General features: G+C 31.9%; 1 protein-coding gene and 1 long non-coding RNA gene across 3 annotated transcripts in view; both read right to left on the reverse strand.

Annotated features, from left to right (window-relative positions):
* Positions 1 to 12,561, reverse strand: part of LOC111628282 — a 136,753-nt gene extending 124,192 nt beyond the window's left edge. Inside the window, exon 1 of the long non-coding RNA XR_002757150.1 lies at positions 12,494 to 12,561. This is a non-coding gene — a long non-coding RNA (uncharacterized LOC111628282). The remainder of the gene's footprint in view (positions 1 to 12,493) is intronic.
* LOC111628280 (zinc finger protein 79-like) overlaps positions 1 to 24,508 on the reverse strand; it is a 367,779-nt gene that overhangs the window by 236,304 nt on the left and 106,967 nt on the right. The window lies entirely within an intron of this gene.

The following is a 24,508-nucleotide window of genomic DNA, read 5'->3' on the forward strand; positions in this document are numbered from 1 at the left end:
GAAAATACATTTTAAATATATAAAATTTTTAAAAAATACATCTTTATAAAAATAAACTTAGTTAAATAAATAACTTTTTAAAGCCATATGAAAATAAATTTCATTTCTTGTTCGTTAAGATATTAAAATTAGTGTTCACTCATTTTCGCCATTCTCGCGGCATGATGCCCGTTATAGTGCATATCAATAGAGAAGTTTCGTTGCGGCCGTCGTATTCAGCGCAAAACGTGAACGACGGACGGTCGAGCGCCGCCATCTGGCAATTCTAGACGGTCGATAATGGCCTTGGCTACGTCTAGCATGGCGAGTAGACGATCGGTTTAAACTTCATTTTTTTGTGTTTGGAGTTAAAATTATGACCTATTTTATTAAAACAATGATTATTTAAGCATTTACGAATAATATTGTAAAAAACAAACGATTTTAATCCAGAAATTATTTAATTATTCAATTTTTTAGCAACTGATGCGAAGTGCTTATAGAATTTACATATATTTGCCTTCATAATAGCTTATCTTCCACAGCATCTCCTGCCATCAACAGCGTAATACGCTTGTAAATTTTCTAAAAATTAATTTTCCAAGCTGCTTTCGAATTTGCATAAGCCACTACTTCCCTGGACAAAAGTATGATGTAGTCCTATCGTACGGTGGGAGACACCACGCTAATTAAAAGTAATTAGTGTTATTAAACATCCTATAAATACTTTAAGATAGTTTAATTTGTTTATTTACCTTCGCTGTTAACCCTCGATGTTAAATGTATCCGCCATTTTTTCAACAAATTTCCCGTGAGTCAATGCGTCACGTGTCAATTCACTGAGTCACGTGATGTGAACATGCGCCGCAACGATTTTTTCTTGGAGTTAAAACCTAAACCGTGTACTGTACTTCTGCTTGCCGTGTACAAGTAACGTTTGAACTTGCGCCGCAACATCTATAATATCAGTATGCGACAATTTGCTGTACGCTAAAATTTTTGTATCCGAGCATGGTTATTCGAAATTTTTTAGACCTTCTAAACCCGCGACCCATTGCACCCTAAATTTTTTAGGTACCTTTTCATTTATTTTGGTAAAGAATGTTGAAATTCTCGTTTCACTGGATACACTTCGGCGTCGTAATGACGTAATTCGTGCTAGAAAATTTTTATCTAGAACAGCGGTTCCCAACCTTTTTTCATTAGCGTACCCCCGTGGCATTTCCAACTTCCCAACGAGCGACGCATACGCAGTGGAAATGACCAAAAAAGTGAGAAAAGTGAGAAAATGACCTGAAAAGTGAGAAAAGTGAGGATACTTCAGAAAAGTGAGTACAAGTGAGAAAAGTGAGCGACTCCGAGGCCTGATATATAAATATTTAGGTTAAAAGTTATTATTGATGTTATTCTTCCATCATAACCAACGTTCAAACTTTTATAACAATAAGAAGCAAATCTTTTAATTTCTTATTNATTTTTATCTAGAACAGCGGTTCCCAACCTTTTTTCATTAGCGTACCCCCGTGGCATTTCCAACTTCCCAACGAGCGACGCATACGCAAATCTCGCACTGCCTGTTTGTAGAACGTATCACCATTTTGAATTTTATTTTGACTTGGTTCTCGGTCCCGAGTACCTACAAGTCTGTTTTTTTTTTATTCGCGCATGATCTGACACCTAATACCAAAAAACTCACTAATACACCTTATCTTGCAGCCGAAGTTTATTACTTCTAACGTTTTCGGTCTTGTTAAAAGATCTTTCTCAAGAAAAATAAAGCAAATAAAAATAACAAAATGTAAATCGAACGCAAAAATCCTAAAGACTACATATAGGCTAGTTCAAAAATATTCGAAAACTTGTTCGTTGTACTAAGCGTTCGATTTACATTTTGTTATTTTTATTTGCTTTATTTTTCTTGAGAAAGATCTTTTAACAAGACCGAAAACGTTAGAAGTAATAAACTTCGGCTGCAAGATAAGGTGTATTAGTGAGTTTTTTGATATTATAGTATGCAGTCTCGAACGATTTGACACCTAATACTTTGTGCCAAATTGTAACTTTTGACATGTACTCCTTCATTAAGCTGGGAACACGTACGATTTTATAAACAAGATATAGTCTTGTCAATGAAAAATTAATAAAAATACTGAATAAATAATGAAAAAATTACCGCTTGTACAGAAAATCTAGAGAAACTAGCTATGTCCTTTTCCTTGCTAACAATAAAAAAATACTTTTTATAAACAAAAGAATACTTTTTTCAAACAACACATGGAAATATTGTTGACAGATAATAATAATAACGGTAACACACCCCATCATCAAAACTCCGTAGCATAATCACTAATCACACATAATGGTATCCCCACTACCATTGACTGACTACGCAACGTTTATTGATCTGTTGCATTATACAATTGACAGCATAAGTTTTTATTTCTATTTTTGCATTTTGAAATGTATAATAAAGTTTGTGATTGTTGCAAGGGACAATTTTTATCTAATAGTTTTTCAATACTAATAATTTGTGATACATAATATATTATTTTTTCTGTCATAATAACTAACTTTTCCTGTACCGCTAAACAACCTATCGAGTACCCAGGGGTATGCTTATCCCAGAATCACTGATCTATAAAACTGTTAAGCATGTGGGGTAGTAAACACTGTTGTCAATAATTTTTTTTGTGCATGAAATAACCTCAAAACTGCTGAAATACAGTAGAGCATCGATTATCCGAACACCGGTTAATCGAAGGCGTTCCAGTTGGCAAATTCAAATTTCCGCTAGGGCTGTGGCATTGCAGCACTCTTCCCCTCCCTGCCAAACTGAACTGAACTGTAGGCCTAGTTTAATGTACTACATTATGTAAGGTATGTACTTGTAAGACGTGTGATACAAATCATACACATTACAGTTTTATGTTTAATATATTTTTCATAAATGATCAGTTATCCGAACAACCCCAGTCCCGAATTGTTTCGGACAATCAATGCTCTACTGTAATTCCATTTGCTCGTATAGAAATTTGCTTTAATTTGCTTTTTAATGTTTTTGCAATAATTTAAATATGATTAAATCAAAACACATTTAAAATAAAAAATATTCTGACAAGTTTTTGGCAGGGTATGTCCTTAATAAACAAGGTCCACATCTGTGGGTTAGGCAGATGCTCACATTTAAAAATTGCCACAGTGTTCCTTGATCATTAGCAGTAAATGCAATACTATCCCAAGTATAAGTGTTGTATCACAATCANACCACATACAAACACCATTCACGTGCGATGTGTAGTTTTGGAGAAAAAGTGAGATATAGGGACATACATGTCCATTTATATATATATAGATTATAGAATTCAAGCCTATACACTGCAACATTAATATATGAATTAAGACTTCATGACTAGTAATTTGCAATACAATTTTCTCCCCAAGCCCTTTTGGCCGGGCTCTCTGGCTGTTGATTTTATTGACCGCCAGACAAGATAAGCTAGCGAATCAGTATGTTAAAGTAATGATTCCTGTAAATTGTAAAGCTCCATGTCATCTATACAATTAATGATAAATCTAATCAAAATAAAAAAATAATAAGAAACGAAAATAAATACTTTTCTTATACTGTTACGAAAATTTCATTACTTAGACTATCATTATCACTATGCCGTAAAACTCATCGTTTTCGGTAACTCGTCGCCTTTTCAGTCCTCATTAAGTCGAGTTTGTGGCTGTACTGTATGTAATTCGATTTATTTTTGACAAGACTATGTCTTGTTTACAAAATCGTACTTCCTCATGTTCTTATCAGCATAAAGGTATGATGGAGTACATGTAGAGAGTTGATATTTGGCACAGAGTATTAGGTGCCCAAATCATTTGCGCATAAAAAAATACAGACTCGTAGGTAGTCAGGGGACCGAGAATCGAGTCAAAATAAAATCCAAAATGGCGACCCTCTTCTACACACAAGCAAACAGCCACCTCACCCCGCCGAAGTCAGGTAGGGGAGAGTACCACCCGTAGTCATTCTAAAAAAGTGAACTCTGACCTTAGAAGAAACCACGTGATCGGGCCTATGTTAAATAAAATTTGTAATCTACTTTTGTAAATTTGGGAGTGCTTCAAATATGACGTTAAAACGGTTTTATGCCGTTACAAGTGAGGTTTTTTTAACATTATCTAGTATATTAAAATCGTGAGACCGATAAAAATTTGACGTTATATTAGGGTTGTCGTTACATCCGATGACGTTATAATCGGGTTAAACTGTATATTGTTTGTGCAAAATAAAAAATAATTACGGACGATACAATAGCCACGATAATTTTTTCAAAAACGGAAAAATTCGTTACGCATAGACAAAAATTCAACCTGGGCCAACACGCAACGGAGAGAAATTTCGAAATTGGATAGGTTTAATTTCATCGAAAATGCATTGCGAAGTTTGAACGGTCGCGCTCAAAAGCAGCTATACCAAAGAAGATTGGACAATGAGAACGAGACCCGCCTTGAGCGTCAAAGTAATTCCGTTTAGTAGTGAGTCTCCGAGACATAGTCTTGCCCCAAATACGGTTTTGCCATTTTACTTGTTAATAAATACTTTATATTACTCATTTTTATATTAAATCAGTAATTTATCATTACCATACTTCAAGACAAAGCTATAATGTATAATCAATTTAAAATGTTATAATGTCAATTTAAAATATTCTCAGTCAAATGATAGCTGAGATGGTTAAGATTATCGCTCGTCTGGTCCCGAAATCAAACCAGGGCAAAGCAAATATAATCCTGGAGATATTTCGTAGATAGCTTAGAGACAGGGTCCGACTTATCTGGAACATGCTGTCTTTCCACACTTCCAGAATCACACTTCCATGATTACTCCATTAATGTCTTACCTCACTTGACAAAAGTATTAGTAGGCCTATTAACTAATAATCAATTGTTAAAATATATAACGTTATTTCAAAAATAACTAAACAAAATTGAACAATGCTAGATATAATGATTTTTTAAAATGCTTCTGGAAATCTGATCTCTAAACACATTTTAGAACATTATTTTTCTCCACAAGAAAAAACACTTCAAACTATCAAATAAAAATCATTAATTTTTTCTAGTGTGAATATAATTATTTTCTATTATTATCTCTAGAAATACTTTTATAAATGTAACCATAACGAGGCTAACCAGACATCCAGAACTTAGCAGGACCGTTCTTATTTAGGTATTTTGTCTAACAAAATGATAATCTTAGAAATTGTTCTAGCTACATAGGCATAGTAGTGTAAAATCATTAACAAATGCTGGATAATGTAACGTTCAGCATTCGAAACTACGTAGTAACATGTCCAGCATTTATGAAATTATACATCTAGCAACACTTTGCATCTGAAAATTTGGCAGCACAAGTCTGGCAGCACTGGTCTAACACCACCACAATGGCCTACCAATCTGGAATAGTCAGTTAGTTGTCGAGTTAATATGGCGACAAAAATAAAGTTTAAAAAGTATAAAGTGTTGTTTTAGGGAACATGTAGAAGAATAATAGTTCGTTTAAAAAAAAACATAAGCAAGAGACAGCATGGTAAAATATAACAAGATGTTTTACCACCTCTTCATTTACAGTTGAGGAAAACGTAATATTATATGCCATTTGAACCCTGATTATTTCAGACTAAGTATAAACAAGCTTATGTCTATGCTATATCTTTGCAATCAGTCATTTTTCAGGAAGTAAAAATTTTGATGAAAACAGTAGTTGAAGGAACTTGGTTGAATTCGTTCTAAAAAAAGACTGATTGTGTTTGTTGTGCAGAATACAGTTCAAAACTGATAAGAATATGTCAATAAAAATTTTGCTTGCTCTGGAAATAAAATGGAGAAAATTTTATGTAATAACTTTCAACATGATGATCTACAATTATTGTAATATGATATCATTTGCTCTACGTAACAACTTACAATCATGGAAGTGTGAAGTAGTGGGCCTATAATTGGTTATGATATTTTTTTTTACCTCCAGTTAAGATAAAATAATGTGGACAATTTACCCAGAGAGGGGTCTGAAATAATACAATAATCTAGTTCATCCACAAAAATGCAAAATCTCTTAACTTATATTCGCGCGCGCGCGCGTGTGTGTAAGAGTCGTTCGCAAGCCAAATCGATTAACTCCATTTGTAAATCCATAATATAATCGTCATATTTTCACATTTTACGGCGTAACTAAATTTATATATTGTTATATTAAAGCATAGTTTAATGTAACGATATATAAAAATACATTCTACAATGTTTATTAAAATTTAACCTTTGTTAGGAATTTTAAATAATACGTAATTTGTATTATCAATTTTTATACTTTTTGTTTTGTGGAGTTAATCGATTTAGCAAGAGAGCGCGGCTTATACATATCTATGTAGGGATTTGTGCTGACAATACAAATGTAAATTTTGGGAATCATTAAAAGAAGCAGAGATAATTTTTTTCTAGTGTACAGGAAAATTCAGCCAGAAAATTTAATTGATGTCACTTGACCATTACATATTTTAAATTAACTTAACAGAAGTTCATGTGATTGTCTATCTTATTGATATAAAAGTTAAATGTAAAAAGTACGTTTTACAATTATATTTAGTCACAGTAGAACTAAAACATATTTTGAAACTCAAAGGAAGCATTCACAAATACGTTAGGAAAACAGAAAAACCGCGTATACGACAGCTAGGCGACGGTGAACTTCGCAATAGTCAAATGGATGGGGCAACAGAAACTTAAAAAATTTTTGCACGCTAGCATGCAAACGATTTTTCGGGCTTTTTTTTAATATTAGAAAAATATATATACCGGTAAATATGCATATAACTCGTACTTCGTAACTCTTAACCATAAGTTATGTATGAGTTATTTCCAATTTAGTAAAGGAAATCTATTCGAACAACGTATTGTAGCATCGTTCATTGTTTTAAATTAATTAATGTCAGAAGCTATTAACAAAGCGCAAAGAAAACAAGGGACCATATTCTGGTCACTGTCTCTGGTCTCTCGTAAGCCGGTCGCCGATTGGCTAATCCAAATGATTAGCCAATCAGCGACCGGCTTACGAGAAACTAGAGACAGTGACCAGAATACGGCCCCAGTTCTTCGGAAGCAAATTCTTTCGAAAAACTTTTATACTTTTTTGTTTTAATATATTTTGTATTTAATATGAAATGTAATGTATTTTTAATTTTATGTAATTGTTGTCTTTGTTTTTACGTATAGCCTATTTATAATTTTGAAATGTAGATATCAACTGTCCTTTGGGACTTTTCTATTTACTTGTAAAATAAATAAATAAATAAAATACGTAGCATGCATAAATATGTTTGTTAATTATAAAATCGTTCTTCTAACTAATTTATTAAAAATTATTTAAATTTACCAGGTAGTAAATCAATAGAAAAGAATGGTGATTTTAATAAAAAAACTATTTTGTTATTATTGATCTCATATTTTGTCGCCCAGATGTCTGGCATTCTATTGGTAGTAATTTCTAGGGAATTCGATCCCGACCATTATTTCTAATCCCGGGATTTCGGCATTAAATTTAGTCAATCTCGGGATCCCGGGATTATTTTGGTATTGAGGGTTAATGAAAAATAAGAAAATCTTACAGAAATCAGCTCTTTAATCAACGTAATTAAAATTTAGACAAAAATCAACGTATTTTACGGTATACACTTAGCTAATCTAATCACTCTACTAATCAGAAGGAAGGAGCTTACTTCTAGCTACGACTCAGTGAATACGTCGTAAGGTGTCTCGACGACCTGTTCAGTATTAGTGGACTATTTGAACGTTAATTTATTTTGTGTGTGTGTGTGTTAAACGTTGTAATTTTGTAACTTTTGTGAATCATCGTAAGTTTGTAAATTTTACTGACATTATAAAGTTTTTCACAAACAACCTCTCAGAAAATTAATTTTAAAACATTCTTTTATACAAAATATTATCTCTTGTCAATGATTTAATGCATTTAATTGAAATATACGTAGCAATAATCATGTTGAAGACAGAGAGAGGAATAAGTAAACAACAATTCAAATCGGTGTGCATGATCGCCTGCGCGGCACATAAATTCTCGTGCGCGGCAACAATTTGAGCAGTGCGCGGCCGCGCAGCTTAGAGGAAACATTGCTCTCGACTGCGCCAGAATATCGGTTGGTGACCGCGAAAATTCAAAAATATAAAAATGAAGTATATTACCAGGTACCCCAGTGAGAACTGCTTACCTATCATTTTAGTTCAAAATACAAAAAGTTTTATTCCAAGCAAACATCGCAAGCCCGCTAGGTTAATTAATTTGTGCTGATTGCTTGGAATAAAACTTCTTGTATTTTATATTAAAACTAGCAGATAGGCCCAGCGTTGCTCGGGCAAAAATAACAATAACGAAGATTAAGATTATTACGTTATAGTCAACCTTGCCCGTTTTCAAAGAATACAAGAATTAGGTCTCCCTGTTGTGTGAGAAAGGATTGGAAATAATCTTAGGAAAACTTTTCTATGAATCTCACACTTTGTGCCCTTACCGTACATTGTTCTCAACATCTGGAAACCATTAAACGCAATGTTTCCTTTCAGTGACCCCAATTTTGTGTTTGGTCACCGTTCAATACCCTGCCTCCAGCGCTCCCTAGATCTACTCATCGCCCACAAGGGGGTGTTATTGCCCACTTTGAGAAACGCTGATGAATGGCTTAAGGCCAATCATTGAATGTTCTTTTCCAACATTTGTATTGAACATTTAAAATTGGTTTAGCAGATCTAAGTTCAACTACTTTTCAGAAAAACAATAAATTCAAAACAAAATCAATGTTTTCAATTTAACTCTTATATTTCTTTAAAGGAGGATCAAAAACAGGAATAGTAAACCCGAGTCTGTGACACACATAAGCAAGCATAACTATCTTTAAAACATCGCCATGCACAAATAATTAATATTTTGAACAATATTAATTTTAAAAAAATGAAATGAATATGCTTTAAAATAAACGTAAAGAAGCTAATTAAGAAAAGGATGATGATATACTGAGCAAAATGTGAAACAATAATAGGTTGAAAATTAAAAGATAAATTTAAAAATAAACGAAATCACCACCTGATCTTCATAAAGTTCTCTGAACATGCCATAAATTCCACATCAGATGGACAACCTATCATTATTTTTATTATTATGGTAATCCCTTCATTTATGTGAATTAAGTTTATTAAATTTCAAAATTTTTCTACTGTTTTATTCACATTTTGATGTAAGTATAATTTATTTTTGTTAAATATAAAACGTCTTCTGTTATCATTAACCTCATATCGATGAATATTTCAAAATCTTCACTCTTGACTCTGCAGAAAAGTTTTAACTAAACTACTTTATTTCAGAATTATACGTGGTTTCCATTTACATGCTGTTTTCAAGGAACCGAATACTCGTATAAATGGGCGGGATTACCATAAGTAAATTTCAACTTATAAATACGATAATTAAAAACTAACGAAATTTTAAAAAATATTCCTTTTATTCATGTTAAGTATTGAATTATTCCAAATACCAAATTTATAAAATACTGTAAGTTTATTATACTTAAATATTTAAATATAATCTTAAATTTCTCAATCTAGATAAATATTGATCAAGTATTTCTAAATTTTATTTTCTCTTAAAGCTTTAAGCTAAAATAGGTGATTTTTTATATCAACAGAACTAGAAACTTTAAGACAATAGTGATACCTCGATATTCGAACCTCATTCATTCCAGAAGTGTATTCAAGTGATGACGAATTTTTCTCATAAGGAATAACTTAAATTAAATTTGGGAAGCCTGAACGGATTAGAGTACACTTATAAAAGCATTTTTAACTAAAATTTAACACAAATTTAACGAGAAATTTATAAGCCTAGCATGCACATGTAAAAACAATCAAAGTAGTTGTCGGGATAAAATCGTCCGACATACGATTTCCCGCGCTTTTCCGTATTTTCAAATGTACGACGGTTGTCACCATGGGAACGCCGATCAGACAACTTTGAAAACTCGACCGCGGATTGGCTGGAAGACATCGTACCACCAGAGGACGTCTTGTAGCGCTACTAAGCGCTGATTGGTGGAATTCCATTTGCCTCAATCCATATAAAAGGATTGAATTTAGGCGGGAAGTTTAGTTCGCCTAGGATACATCACGGGAACTCACGTTCATCTAGCTTCGCCTAAGCTGGCCTAGAGGATTGTTTCATCTCGCTATGCGGTAACTAACGTTGGAAGGAGTTCGTCGCAAGGTGTCCTTCTCGACGGAACTGTTGTCGTGGATTAAAAGTATTTGAACTTTGTTATACCTGACGTTTTGTAATTGTTTGTTTCGTAAACTTTTGTAACTGTATATACGTTTTACTTGTAATATAAACGTTTGTGGAAATTCAGTAACACCTCGTATTCGTTTGTGAATTTGACTGTAGTCTATTAATTTTTTGGGTTTAAACAGAATGGTTTGCATATTTTTAACATCTGTCATTACTTTCACATAGATACACGGGCGGATCTACATAAGGACTAATAGGGCTTAAGCCCTGGGACCCAAGTGTTAAGGGACCACAAAAATTGTGTAAGCTAGCCGACTTTTAGGGGGGAGTCAATTTATCCTGCGTCAGGATGAACCTAAGGGATGCTCTTATGTGGGTTGTGGCGAAGGAGACGAATAACGACAAGTGTCTTACAAAGCCGTTTATTTTGTCGAATTTATGCTTGCATTAATATTAGACAGTTTCCAAATCTCGAAGTGGCGAGAGTTTCGGTCTATCAGTCGAACCCCCGGAGCAGACGAGAAAGGTTGGATGGAAAGGTGCGGATGATCGGAGAAGATGCGGCGGCGTCCTATATGGTCGATGGCAACAAACACAACTTAGTGAGCATGACTTTGGGCTTAATCCAGAGAAAGACAGTCCTTCGACTTTAAATTACCGATTTTTATAATTTTTCTCCCGCTATCCGTATTTCTGATTCGCCCCATGTCCCATTCCTCGCTTCTCAATTTGTCTCTCATTACTTTCCAGGTGAAAAGAGACCTGAGCGGGTCACGAAAAAGGTCAGATTCGAGGCGTCTATTCGATACCTTTTCCACACATTTTCGTAGACTATGCTCGGATTGTTGCTAGAACCATAAGCTTGCTCTCATAATTTAGCCCTTGTGTGATTTCTGTCGTCTTGGAAATTTAACAATCATACGTGATGTTTTCCTATCCATCAAATCTTTCCCCACTTCCGAAATTTTTTCCTAAGTCGACTGTTTATGAGAGCTTGTATCAGAGTTCAACTTTTCCGATCGATATTCTGATCCGTTATGTCATTTGTTTTCGCGTCACGTTTGTTTCACAGTTAGTTTTTTTTTCTCTCCTCTCCCTTACATAACTAACATCACCTTTGATTCTACTCGACAATAGCGTTTTCGCTCCTAATTAATTTGAAATAAAATTTTTGTTTCGACCCTTTCCGGAACCTCACACTTGTATTATTAACGTAAATTTTTAATACTTTTACATTAACAATGAGCACTTTTCGTATAGTAAAAAATAGTTATTAATAATATAATAATAATGATAATTTATAGTAATATTTGTATTAAAAAATGGGGCCCCATTAAATTTTAATAAGCCCTAGGCTCGGAAAAACCTAGATCCGCCCCCGCATAGATATGTAATTTAATTATAGCAGTATGAAATTTAACAAATTATTGCTAATATGAACTTTTATTCTTTGTTTAGAAGCTAATTTTAGAACTTTGTACTTCACATTTTATTTGCGTAAAATCAAGTCGAAATATCTGCAGATAAAATGAATGTCAGGCACATTATGCTTTTTGAACTTTTTGATAGTATATTATTACTTTTTCGTATAGGATATAATGCTGTACAAACAGTAAAAATCGTAATGAGTGTGGGAAAGATGCTCCTAAACTTCGAATGTCAAATTGATTTTAAAAGTTATATTCGGGAAATTTTGAACTAAAAGATACACATCGGAAATAAGCCCAAAAGCCTCGACGAAGAAGAACTACCGAAATAATTTTTTAAAAATAAGCAAATCAAGAACTCGTGAACTTGCAACAAATCTTAACGTGTCACCGACATATATTGACTTGGAATAGTTGCAAAACATGACTGTGGATTCCGTACAGCTTAAGTGAGAACTGGATATGGATATGGGGTACAAGTTGGTCTGACGAAGGTAGGAAACTTAAAGTTTTCATTTTATTTTTAAATTAGTTACTCATTTTTATCATAGGAAACATTTTTATTTTAGCTTTAGAATTATCATTCGTAAAATGTTTGTTATTAACTAAAAATTTTTGTTCTAGCTGGTCCTGATTCGGTCCAGTACCGAACAATTTTTTTCTCGAAAATGAGTTCGAGTTCGGAGCGGTTCGAGTACCGAGATACCACTGTGTTTTAAATAAGTAAGAAAAAATAACTTACATTTCATAAAATCTATGCTTTCAAACTTGAACATTTCTGAATAGAATTAATAGTTTTCTTCATTTTCTAAAAGACAAAAATTAAATGACAATTAAAATGTTATGTAAGTCTGTAAGTGATAATTAAAAGATTTTTATAGTAACTTTTGCTAATAAATTAATTTTCTGTTCTAAATTATTATTATATATTCTATTACTATATTTTCCATTGAAATTAAAGCATACTGAATATACGAAAGAATCCTCTTAATGTAATCACTTTGTTACTCAAGGTGTCAATTTCGCTAGAATCAGGGAATAGTTAACTTTTTCACTCTTATTTCTTTGTGAATATCAACATTAATGTTAACAGATACTTAAAGTAATTGTTGTCTTATTTACTTATTTAATAAAAGTCTGGTATTATTCATTAACAGTTAGAAAGGCATGTAAAAAAACAATTTAAAAAATATAATTAATTAATACAGTAGAACGTCAATCACCCGAAAGAATTCCAGTCGGAAATTTAAATTTTCGCTAGTGCTGTGGCGCTGCAATTTTTGGCTATGTCTTGGGCTACTCAAATATTTTACATTTTTGTTACTAAATAACTTCTGAAGTATAATTATTTATTTTTTTTTTATTTTTCAATATATTTATTTTGTTTGTACAAAATAAAGAAATAATTTTTAACGATACAATAGTCACGATTATTATTTTAAAAAGTTTACGTTAGGCTTAACATCGACGAAAATTCAACGCGAAGCGACACGGAGCGGAGAAAAATTTCAACATAGGATAGGTTAATATATTTTTTCGTACATATTCGGTTATCCGAAATAACGATTTCGGAACAACTCCAGTCCCCAATTGATTCGAATAATCGACGCTCTACTGTATTAAGTTTTAATTAAAGATTTATAAATTGTATTAGTAGTTTTTCCAGTGTTGTTTGACTATCACTTTTTGCAGCACTGTCTTTAACAGCAGACAAAATATAATTATAGTAAGAATTAGGAATGCACGTAGAGTAATTTGAACTGATGTACTGCAAGTAAATGATAATCCACTTTTAAAGCATTGGTTAAAAACTGGTAAGAATAACTAATAATTTTAGTGCAAATTGCACTTACTAATATGTTAAACGAACAGGCATTATCAAGCTGTATTATGCAATATTAAGCGTTTCATTCAGTTGTTATTACAAGAAGTCAAGTTTTCTAAGTCTTGTTTTTTTAAAACATTACTAATTCTGATAACATTAGACAGTTGATAACAACAATGTGATTACAATAAGACTTTAATGAATTAATTTTAATATTCAGACATTGACAGTAAATGAATTTGAGAGATTAAATAATTTACTGTATTTTCGTATCCTGTGACAGAATATAACCTGTAAAAATTCGTATAACAAAAATAAAACCTTTGTACATATAATCTGTCGCACAATAGACATTCCTCCACAGATGCAAGTTCATAATTTAGATAATCTATCTCTTCATTTAACGCACACTCTTTCCAAATAACAGGAGTTTTCAGCACAAAAAAATAATCCTTAACACCTTATTAGAACAACTAATACAGTATAAATGTGATTTCCAATTTTAACCTGCCATATCATTAAATTGCTGCAACTTAAAAATAAAGATACAATTATTCGATGTACACGTACATGCATTTTTATTTTGAATTATTTTAATTTATAATTTCACTACAACACAAATCTGAGTGAGTAAACACTATACATATCAAATATTTCGAAAAGAAATTTATTATTTATATATTATAATAATAATTTTAATTCATAAAGTTAATAAAAAGAATGTCGGTTAATCGTTTATATATACTAGCTGTTACCCGCGACTTCGTCCGCGGAGGTTTTGCAAGCAAACCCCATTTACATTCAATATTTCAATAACCATAGTAATTGTTAGGTCTATATAACACCTACAGCTGAAGAGAATTGCCGAGAATCAAACGAACTATTTTCAATTTGATCAATTTTCTGGAGCGTTTACAATCGTTCTATAATCGAACCAATATGCAATAACAAATTCGAATTTAAAACGGTTCGAACATTTTTAAAATTGAAATAGATAAAAATATTTATAACAATGTCTGAAATGTTATCAATTTAATACACCTAAGTACTCAATGAAGACTAAATGCAGTTGAAAAGAAAAAATCGCATCTAAAATAGTACAGTAGAAGCCGTTCTTCCGGTTAAGCCTTAATGCTACCCCTCACCCCCCGCGGGGGAATTTCTAAAAATCCCTTCTTAGTGTGCGTTGCCATGACTTACCCTACCAAAACGCAGATAAAAACAAAAAATCGCATCTAAATTATTGATAGTATAGTAGAAGCCGTTCTTCCGGTTAAGCCTTAATCCTCTCCCTCACCCCCCGCGGAGGAACTTCGAAAAATCCCTTCTTAGTGTGCGTTTCCATGACGTACCCTAACTGTCTACCAAATTTCACCTCTAGGTTTGCTCTGGGCAATGATGAATCAGTGAGTGAATGAGCGAGTCATTAAGTCAGTCAGGACAGGCAATTTTATATATTTAGATATATAATCGATATCTCAACGATTAATCGACATTCTTATTATTAACACATATATAAATGTTAATAATGAAAAATTTGCGAGGAAAATTTTTAACTCAAAAATAAAATTTACTTTCAAACCGATTGTAAAAACTCTAAAATAATTTTTGTTAATTTCTTAGAGTCAAAGACAAACTCCACACAAACCACAAAACAAAATTATTTACAGCATTAATAACAAAAAACGAAATTCTGACTTCTAGTAATAGTTATAATATCCAGCAAAATTACAATGTAATATCTAAAATATAAACACTATCATAAATTAAACGCATAAATAACATTTACTTGAATATCTTCTAAATAAAAAACATTGAACACAGTTATTAAAAACAAGCTTTAATAATAAATGAATGTTATAAGTAAGGTAAACATTGTAATTGATGTGCAATTTGAAATAATTGTAAACCTATACATTCCCACTGTCGTCCATCTGTCCTTTTCATCTCGAGAATGGAGTCTCATTAATGAAATCCGAGACCACAAATGGAATGTTTAGAGGTAAGAAGCCCTAATATACGAACTTTCAATGCGTACCGAAAGTTATTTCAATTCAAAAACGTTCTCCTGAAAGGTTTTAGATAGATGACCGGCATGACTTTATCGTTAAAGGAAAAGTATGATATACGAGGGGTGTTCAAAAAGTATTGGACCTTTATTTTTCCCGCGTAAACCAATGATGCACGGGAGGTTGCATTATAAATTTTGTAAACATTTCTTCTTGAAAATCATGACTTAATCAAAATATATATATCCAGGTAGGTAATATATATCCAAACCATATATAATGAAAAAAGAAGTGATATGTAAACAAAAACATCTGAGATGTTTTTGTTTACATATCACTTCTTTTTTCATTAATGATTGTGTTATTAAGAGCCAAGATGACGACGTAGCGTACGGTTCCGTTAGCACTAAGCAACATGACAGCCACCGACCAAATGCTTTCAATACGCTGTAAGTAAAATCGTTATAAAACTTTTAATTTTCATATTTTTGAGCTTTCTTATACTAGATAACATTGTCAAATCATTTGTTTTAATGCAATTTGATCCTTAAAACCGTAAAATTAAGCCATAAAAATAAAATATCTCTAAGGGGAACATCCGTTACCTTTGACCTATAAACCAAAAATATTCACGATCACATATCTGATAACAAGAAAGGCTTAAATTTAAATTTGAGATTTCTAGATCCATTACTTTTTCTCTGGGAGAGTAATCAAACACAACTTTTTTGGCGATTGGAGGCGGAGAAATTGATCTCCTAAAATTGGTAACTGATTCCTAAATTTAATGTACAAAGTAACCCCCGTATAACACGGGAGTTAAGTTCCAAAAACTTGCCGTGTTATACGAAACAAAAAACTAGTGCAAAAAGGGGGGTTAGGTTCCAAAACTTAAAAAACGTGCTGTTAAATCCTTATTTAAATCGGATTTATTACTCATTTTTTTCATAGGTAAAATACTTATTTATTATTTAAGTAAATATTTTACCAGGGGATTATTCATCCTGTATGATGATCTCAGCATGAGCATCATCAACTGGTAACAGTTTTTGGGTGCGTTCGTTAATAGCGGTCGGTCTGCAACGGGATTGCACTGCTGTTTGTAGGCATTTAGGAAAGACGGTGAAAGATGGCGGCACCCGCACTATCGATAGTATCGTGATGGAGGAATCCATAATTCTAAAATGAGCTTTTAGAGGCAAAAGAAGGGTCCCAAATGTAAAATTTAACCATTAAATGGATTATTGTTTAAAGAGCATTCAAAGTAGCCACGAAAACAATTAGAATGCTCGCGCGGACTTACGCGGAAGTATAAAAGAACGCACCCTTTATTACATTTTATGTTGTACGAGAGTTTTACCCAATTCCGAACCGCGTTAGAGTGAACTCGTGCTATAAAACCACCGTGTTATACGGGGATGTTCCCAATTCTCGAACCGTGTTAGAGTGAATCCGTGCTATAGAAATGCCGTGTTATACGGGGGTTACCTGTATATGTCAAGTTTTAGTTTTAAATTTAATAATAAAAATAAACAAATTAACTCTCATTTCCGCCATCGTTAGAATAAAAAACCACGTGTTTACTTTGACGTCACAAAAAGACTTCTCTTCATTGGAGGAATCTTGGCGTAAAAAGCAGAGACATGGTCTACTCTCCTTTCAGTTATGTTTCAGCCAAAATGTAAGAAAAATTTTTACGCTTTCCCTTTTATGCTAGATTTTACGCCGAATTTTAAACGCATGTGTGTTCCTAAGAAGGGATTTTTCGAAATCCCCCGAGCGAGAGGGTTAACCCTACAATTGTGACGATCTCGAAAAAACGAAAAATAAATGAAATAGAGGACTTTATTAAATCAGTTCGGCCACATCAGTGTCATGTATAAAGACACTGTATTTAAACAATGTTTATGGATGGCTATAAGTGCTAAATTTCAAATAACAGGTAGGTCTAGTAGAATCGATATATAGGCCTAGTATTTAGATCAAACGTTCTTTATTTGAATTCGGAATACAAGTCTATTAATTAAAATTTTATATATCATAGCAGAGGAAGCAGAGAAAAAATGGAAGGTACAAAGGGATAGATATATGAGAGAAAAAAAATTAATAAAATGTAACAATATCAGTGACAGTGACGTTTCCTATTCGGCCAGAATTTTTACGTATACACATACGTAAAATTCTGCCCGTAAAAATACGTAAAACAGAAACTAAACTTAAACCCAAACTTCACTAACGTAAAAACGGGCGTAAAACCCCTCGCCGTAAAAGGTTTTAATCACGTGACCATGATATTTTACGCCTGATCAGGTCGTAAAACCAGCGTAAAAGCGAGTTGAGCAGTGTTCAACCTTCGACGCGAATACGGCCGTAAAACGTATCATCCACCAATCAGAAGTCAGTGAAATCATTGTAACATGGTGCCAAAATGGCGGAAAACGAGCGTTTGCGTATTTTCTCTCGTGTCTACTCTAGAATAATCTGGAAAGAAAGATTTATCGAAAACATCCGAAAGTATTCATGTATCTACAAGAGGTATCCCGATTATAATAATGGATGCCTAAAACATACGATATGGACGGCCACGGGAAAATCCTTCAATTCAGAGAAGTATATAATAAAAAAGCTAAGCTTATATTAACTTTACTTTCATATATTATCTTAATAATATTGTGAGGGTCGAAAGGGGTGAGAAAGTTTATAGACAATATAATAGGTTCAAAAAGAAACCAAAAATTTTAGAGAAAATATTTCGAACTTCACCAAGATTTTATCTACACAAAACGGGGGAAACAGCAGAATTTGAAAGGAAGTTGATTTCCTTTTCCAGGCGAACTGTTGATGAGTTGATAATTTTGCACACGGTGCAGAAGACCCAATAAAAAGGCCGTTTTCGCGCCACTCGAGGCAGCAGTCGTTAGAGGAAGGTCTTGCCATATGTAAAATACAGTACCTTTGCGGCAAATCAGTCAAGAAGAGACAATTGCCATACTAAGGAAATACGTAAGAAGTTTAGACATACGATATAAGGCAGTCCAAATAAAAGGGGAAAAGCCTGACGACAAAACCAGTTTGTGATAAAGAAACGAACTCTTATAAGAATATGAAATACTGAATTAAGTACGGAAGAGAATCCTTGAAGAATAAAGCATACAAGAGGAAATAGGTTAACTGCCTACCGGTGAAGGTAATATTAGAAATAGATTGATGTAAGCTCTCTCTCGAAACGCTCTCGTATAATAAGCGTAGGTTTAGTTTTAGTATTAGAATATTAGATTGTTGTATGAATTTATCTATTTAGTTTTATTAAATATTTGTTCGTTTGTTAAGAAATATCTCTGCCGTCTTCTGAATCAAACATTAGTTTAAAGGCCTCCTACGTGTGTTAATCCGAGTGTTATAAATTTGATTAACTGGTATCAAAGGAATCCTGACGTAGATCTAGACTTCACAGTCCAGATCGTTCTTAAACATAATTTGCCGCCCTCCTATAAAAAGTTAGTGAGCCGATCTCACGATCGTGTGCCTGTAAGTGATATAGGTATCAACCCTATACCCTTGGTTCTCACAATATAATAATAAAAGATATTATTTTCACTATATTTGTAATTACACTCGTAGTACAGAAAAAACTCTTAGAATATAATCATTGTTTTTATATCGATATATCACGTATACATCGGTAACTTCGATAATACCGTCGACATAAAAACCTTCGCTAGCCGGACCTCTACCGCAATCCATACGCAAATGCATATAGGTCACGTGATTAAAAGCTTTTACTGCGACGGGTTTTAACGCCCGTTTTTTCGCTAGTGGAGTCTCGGCCTTAAAGCTGATTTCCGAGTCAGTTTTCTGACACACAATTTTACACGTGTTCCTGACCTTAGTTTACGTTGTCATGACGTACCCTAACTGTGTACCAAATTTCAACTCCTAACCGTTTTGGCTCTGCACTTATGAAATGGGTTGAAGATATTTTTGTTGGAGTGAAATATTTTTTTAAAACAATTATGAAAATGCTTTAAACTTTTACCATATTGTGTTACATGTGTTTATATTTTTACATGTAAAGAAGTCCAATTTACTTCTCTAATTCAATAAATTAATAAAATTTGTTTTATTCGAGCTTATAAACAATCTCTTTGCAATGTTAATTTTACAGCTCAGAATTTTAATAAAAATGTTTAAAGCTCTAATGTCTTGAATGAAACCTCAAAACTGAGCACCAAGAATAAACAAACAATCCATTTGAAACTGCAGTGTCAGCAGTGGTTCTCAAAATTTAACTACTGAGATATTCATATTTTTATATTTTAAAAAAATACAAATAAAAAAATCATTTTAAAATGTTTAATTTTTTTCTATAATTTTATTGCACCACTGAAATTCATGAGATGTGAATTGAAAACCCCTGGTCAGTAAGAACACATTTGAGCTATATCAATAAGATTTTCGTAGCAGCAATTGAAAAACAAACAGACTTATACGAAAGGAGAAAAACAAATATAATCTATTTTTATTAAATTTTTGTTACCAGAAATTGAAATTTAACAAAAATACAGTGAGAAAAATGAGATAGCTATTCATTTTAAACACTAACATATATTCTTTACATCTTCGTACAGATGATCTTGAATATCTTTCAACCATAAGTTACAATATATGAACTGTATTTGAATTACCTTTTTTTTCTAAATACAATTTTCGTTTTCTACGTAAAAGCATTTCATGAAATTAAGTAAAATTAATTAAAAACAAACATTAACATCTTTCTAGACTTAACATCCTTCAAAAGATACTAATATCAAAATATTTCTAAACATAGCAGATATTACAAGATATTTTACTTTATAGCAGTGATTCAATTGGTTCATGTTCATTTCTATACTAGAGTCATATAGGAGTATGAGTACCAAAATTATTCTAATCAGATAACTTTAGTTTAAAATAATTGTCATAACTAATAAAACTGATAACTGACAATCACTTAACTAATTATACCACAATGAGGAAAAAATTATATTAAAACTATGAGAGAAAAATTAATAGTTCATATTTAAACAACATATACTAATGTATTTGGAAAATGATTTCAGTAGATAATATGAAAATTTGTAGTGCCATATCATTCAACACAACTTAGATTGATGTGTTGCGTATGCTGTTATATGAAATTTTTAACCAAGTGTTCAAAACTTACCATATTTTACAGCATATAATCGCAACTTTTGTGAAAAAACTCCCTGCTTCTTACATGTAAATTTGCAATCTCCCGTAGACTAATCCGTTCTCCAAACAACTTTCATTAGATTACAGATTACATCTCCTAATCAACTCTTGAATAAAAAATGATGATACTATTGTTTACTGAAACGTGTTTTTTTTCTATATTGCTTTTTCCTAAATTTTGTGTTGAAATGGCCATGTATTTTATTTACTGCTTACACAAATGGCAAACAGAACGTCTTAACATAAAAGACTCATTATGTTGTATTAATAGATTTGTATACTCCAAATTTGAAATCCATGTATATTTTGAAATGTTTTCCTTCATTGCTTGACGATGAATTTGTAATTTCATCAAAGCTACTTGCAAATATTAATATAAATTTTTGTTTTTATAGTTTAATTTTTTCTTCCATAATCTGTCTCAAGTCTGTTAAAGACTTGGGACATATTATGGAAGAAACTACCAATGATATTACTGGCAACTGTGAATGTCAGACATTAAAAAGGAGGAGAACCAGAAATGAAAATTTTTTGAAAATAAAATCCTAAGTTTTAATAAGTTGAAATTATTATGCTTAAAAAATGAAATCAAATACAAAAGGGAAAAAAAAGTTTTTCTATTTACAAAATACACTAAAATTTACATTATTNTTTGTACTTCACATTTTATTTGCGTAAAATCAAGTCGAAATATCTGCAGATAAAATGAATGTCAGGCACATTATGCTTTTTGAACTTTTTGATAGTATATTATTACTTTTTCGTATAGGATATAATGCTGTACAAACAGTAAAAATCGTAATGAGTGTGGGAAAGATGCTCCTAAACTTCGAATGTCAAATTGATTTTAAAAGTTATATTCGGGAAATTTTGAACTAAAAGATACACATCGGAAATAAGCCCAAAAGCCTCGACGAAGAAGAACTACCGAAATAATTTTTTAAAAATAAGCAAATCAAGAACTCGTGAACTTGCAACAAATCTTAACGTGTCACCGACATATATTGACTTGGAATAGTTGCAAAACATGACTGTGGATTCCGTACAGCTTAAGTGAGAACTGGATATGGATATGGGGTACAAGTTGGTCTGACGAAGGTAGGAAACTTAAAGTTTTCATTTTATTTTTAAATTAGTTACTCATTTTTATCATAGGAAACATTTTTATTTTAGCTTTAGAATTATCATTCGTAAAATGTTTGTTATTAACTAAAAATTTTTGTTCTAGCTGGTCCTGATTCGGTCCAGTACCGAACAATTTTTTTCTCGAAAATGAGTTCGAGTTCGGAGCGGTTCGAGTACCGAGATACCACTGTGTTTTAAATAAGTAAGAAAAAATAACTTACATTTCATAAAATCTATGCTTTCAAACTTGAACATTTCTGAATAGAATTAATAGTTTTCTTCATTTTCTAAAAGACAAAAATTAAATGACAATTAAAATGTTATGTAAGTCTGTAAGTGATAATTAAAAGATTTTTATAGTAACTTTTGCTAATAAATTAATTTTCTGTTCTAAATTATTATTATATATTCTATTACTATATTTTCCATTGAAATTAAAGCATACTGAATATACGAAAGAATCCTCTTAATGTAATCACTTTGTTACTCAAGGTGTCAATTTCGCTAGAATCAGGGAATAGTTAACTTTTTCACTCTTATTTCTTTGTGAATATCAACATTAATGTTAACAGATACTTAAAGTAATTGTTGTCTTATTTACTTATTTAATAAAAGTCTGGTATTATTCATTAACAGTTAGAAAGGCATGTAAAAAAACAATTTAAAAAATATAATTAATTAATACAGTAGAACGTCAATCACCCGAAAGAATTCCAGTCGGAAATTTAAATTTTCGCTAGTGCTGTGGCGCTGCAATTTTTGGCTATGTCTTGGGCTACTCAAATATTTTACATTTTTGTTACTAAATAACTTCTGAAGTATAATTATTTATTTTTTTTTTATTTTTCAATATATTTATTTTGTTTGTACAAAATAAAGAAATAATTTTTAACGATACAATAGTCACGATTATTATTTTAAAAAGTTTACGTTAGGCTTAACATCGACGAAAATTCAACGCGAAGCGACACGGAGCGGAGAAAAATTTCAACATAGGATAGGTTAATATATTTTTTCGTACATATTCGGTTATCCGAAATAACGATTTCGGAACAACTCCAGTCCCCAATTGATTCGAATAATCGACGCTCTACTGTATTAAGTTTTAATTAAAGATTTATAAATTGTATTAGTAGTTTTTCCAGTGTTGTTTGACTATCACTTTTTGCAGCACTGTCTTTAACAGCAGACAAAATATAATTATAGTAAGAATTAGGAATGCACGTAGAGTAATTTGAACTGATGTACTGCAAGTAAATGATAATCCACTTTTAAAGCATTGGTTAAAAACTGGTAAGAATAACTAATAATTTTAGTGCAAATTGCACTTACTAATATGTTAAACGAACAGGCATTATCAAGCTGTATTATGCAATATTAAGCGTTTCATTCAGTTGTTATTACAAGAAGTCAAGTTTTCTAAGTCTTGTTTTTTTAAAACATTACTAATTCTGATAACATTAGACAGTTGATAACAACAATGTGATTACAATAAGACTTTAATGAATTAATTTTAATATTCAGACATTGACAGTAAATGAATTTGAGAGATTAAATAATTTACTGTATTTTCGTATCCTGTGACAGAATATAACCTGTAAAAATTCGTATAACAAAAATAAAACCTTTGTACATATAATCTGTCGCACAATAGACATTCCTCCACAGATGCAAGTTCATAATTTAGATAATCTATCTCTTCATTTAACGCACACTCTTTCCAAATAACAGGAGTTTTCAGCACAAAAAAATAATCCTTAACACCTTATTAGAACAACTAATACAGTATAAATGTGATTTCCAATTTTAACCTGCCATATCATTAAATTGCTGCAACTTAAAAATAAAGATACAATTATTCGATGTACACGTACATGCATTTTTATTTTGAATTATTTTAATTTATAATTTCACTACAACACAAATCTGAGTGAGTAAACACTATACATATCAAATATTTCGAAAAGAAATTTATTATTTATATATTATAATAATAATTTTAATTCATAAAGTTAATAAAAAGAATGTCGGTTAATCGTTTATATATACTAGCTGTTACCCGCGACTTCGTCCGCGGAGGTTTTGCAAGCAAACCCCATTTACATTCAATATTTCAATAACCATAGTAATTGTTAGGTCTATATAACACCTACAGCTGAAGAGAATTGCCGAGAATCAAACGAACTATTTTCAATTTGATCAATTTTCTGGAGCGTTTACAATCGTTCTATAATCGAACCAATATGCAATAACAAATTCGAATTTAAAACGGTTCGAACATTTTTAAAATTGAAATAGATAAAAATATTTATAACAATGTCTGAAATGTTATCAATTTAATACACCTAAGTACTCAATGAAGACTAAATGCAGTTGAAAAGAAAAAATCGCATCTAAAATAGTACAGTAGAAGCCATTCTTCCGGTTAAGCTTAATCCTCTCCCTCTCCCCCCGCGGGAGAATTTAGAAAAATCCCTTCTTAGTGTCCATTCTCATGGCATACCCTACTAAAACGCATACAATACGAATACGAAATAACAAATTCGAATTTAAAACGGTTCGAACA

Source organism: Centruroides sculpturatus, unplaced genomic scaffold (assembly GCF_000671375.1).
Source record: "Centruroides sculpturatus isolate CEXI.00-Female unplaced genomic scaffold, Cexi_2.0 scaffold544, whole genome shotgun sequence".
In the NCBI taxonomy this organism is placed as follows: domain Eukaryota; kingdom Metazoa; phylum Arthropoda; class Arachnida; order Scorpiones; family Buthidae; genus Centruroides; species Centruroides sculpturatus.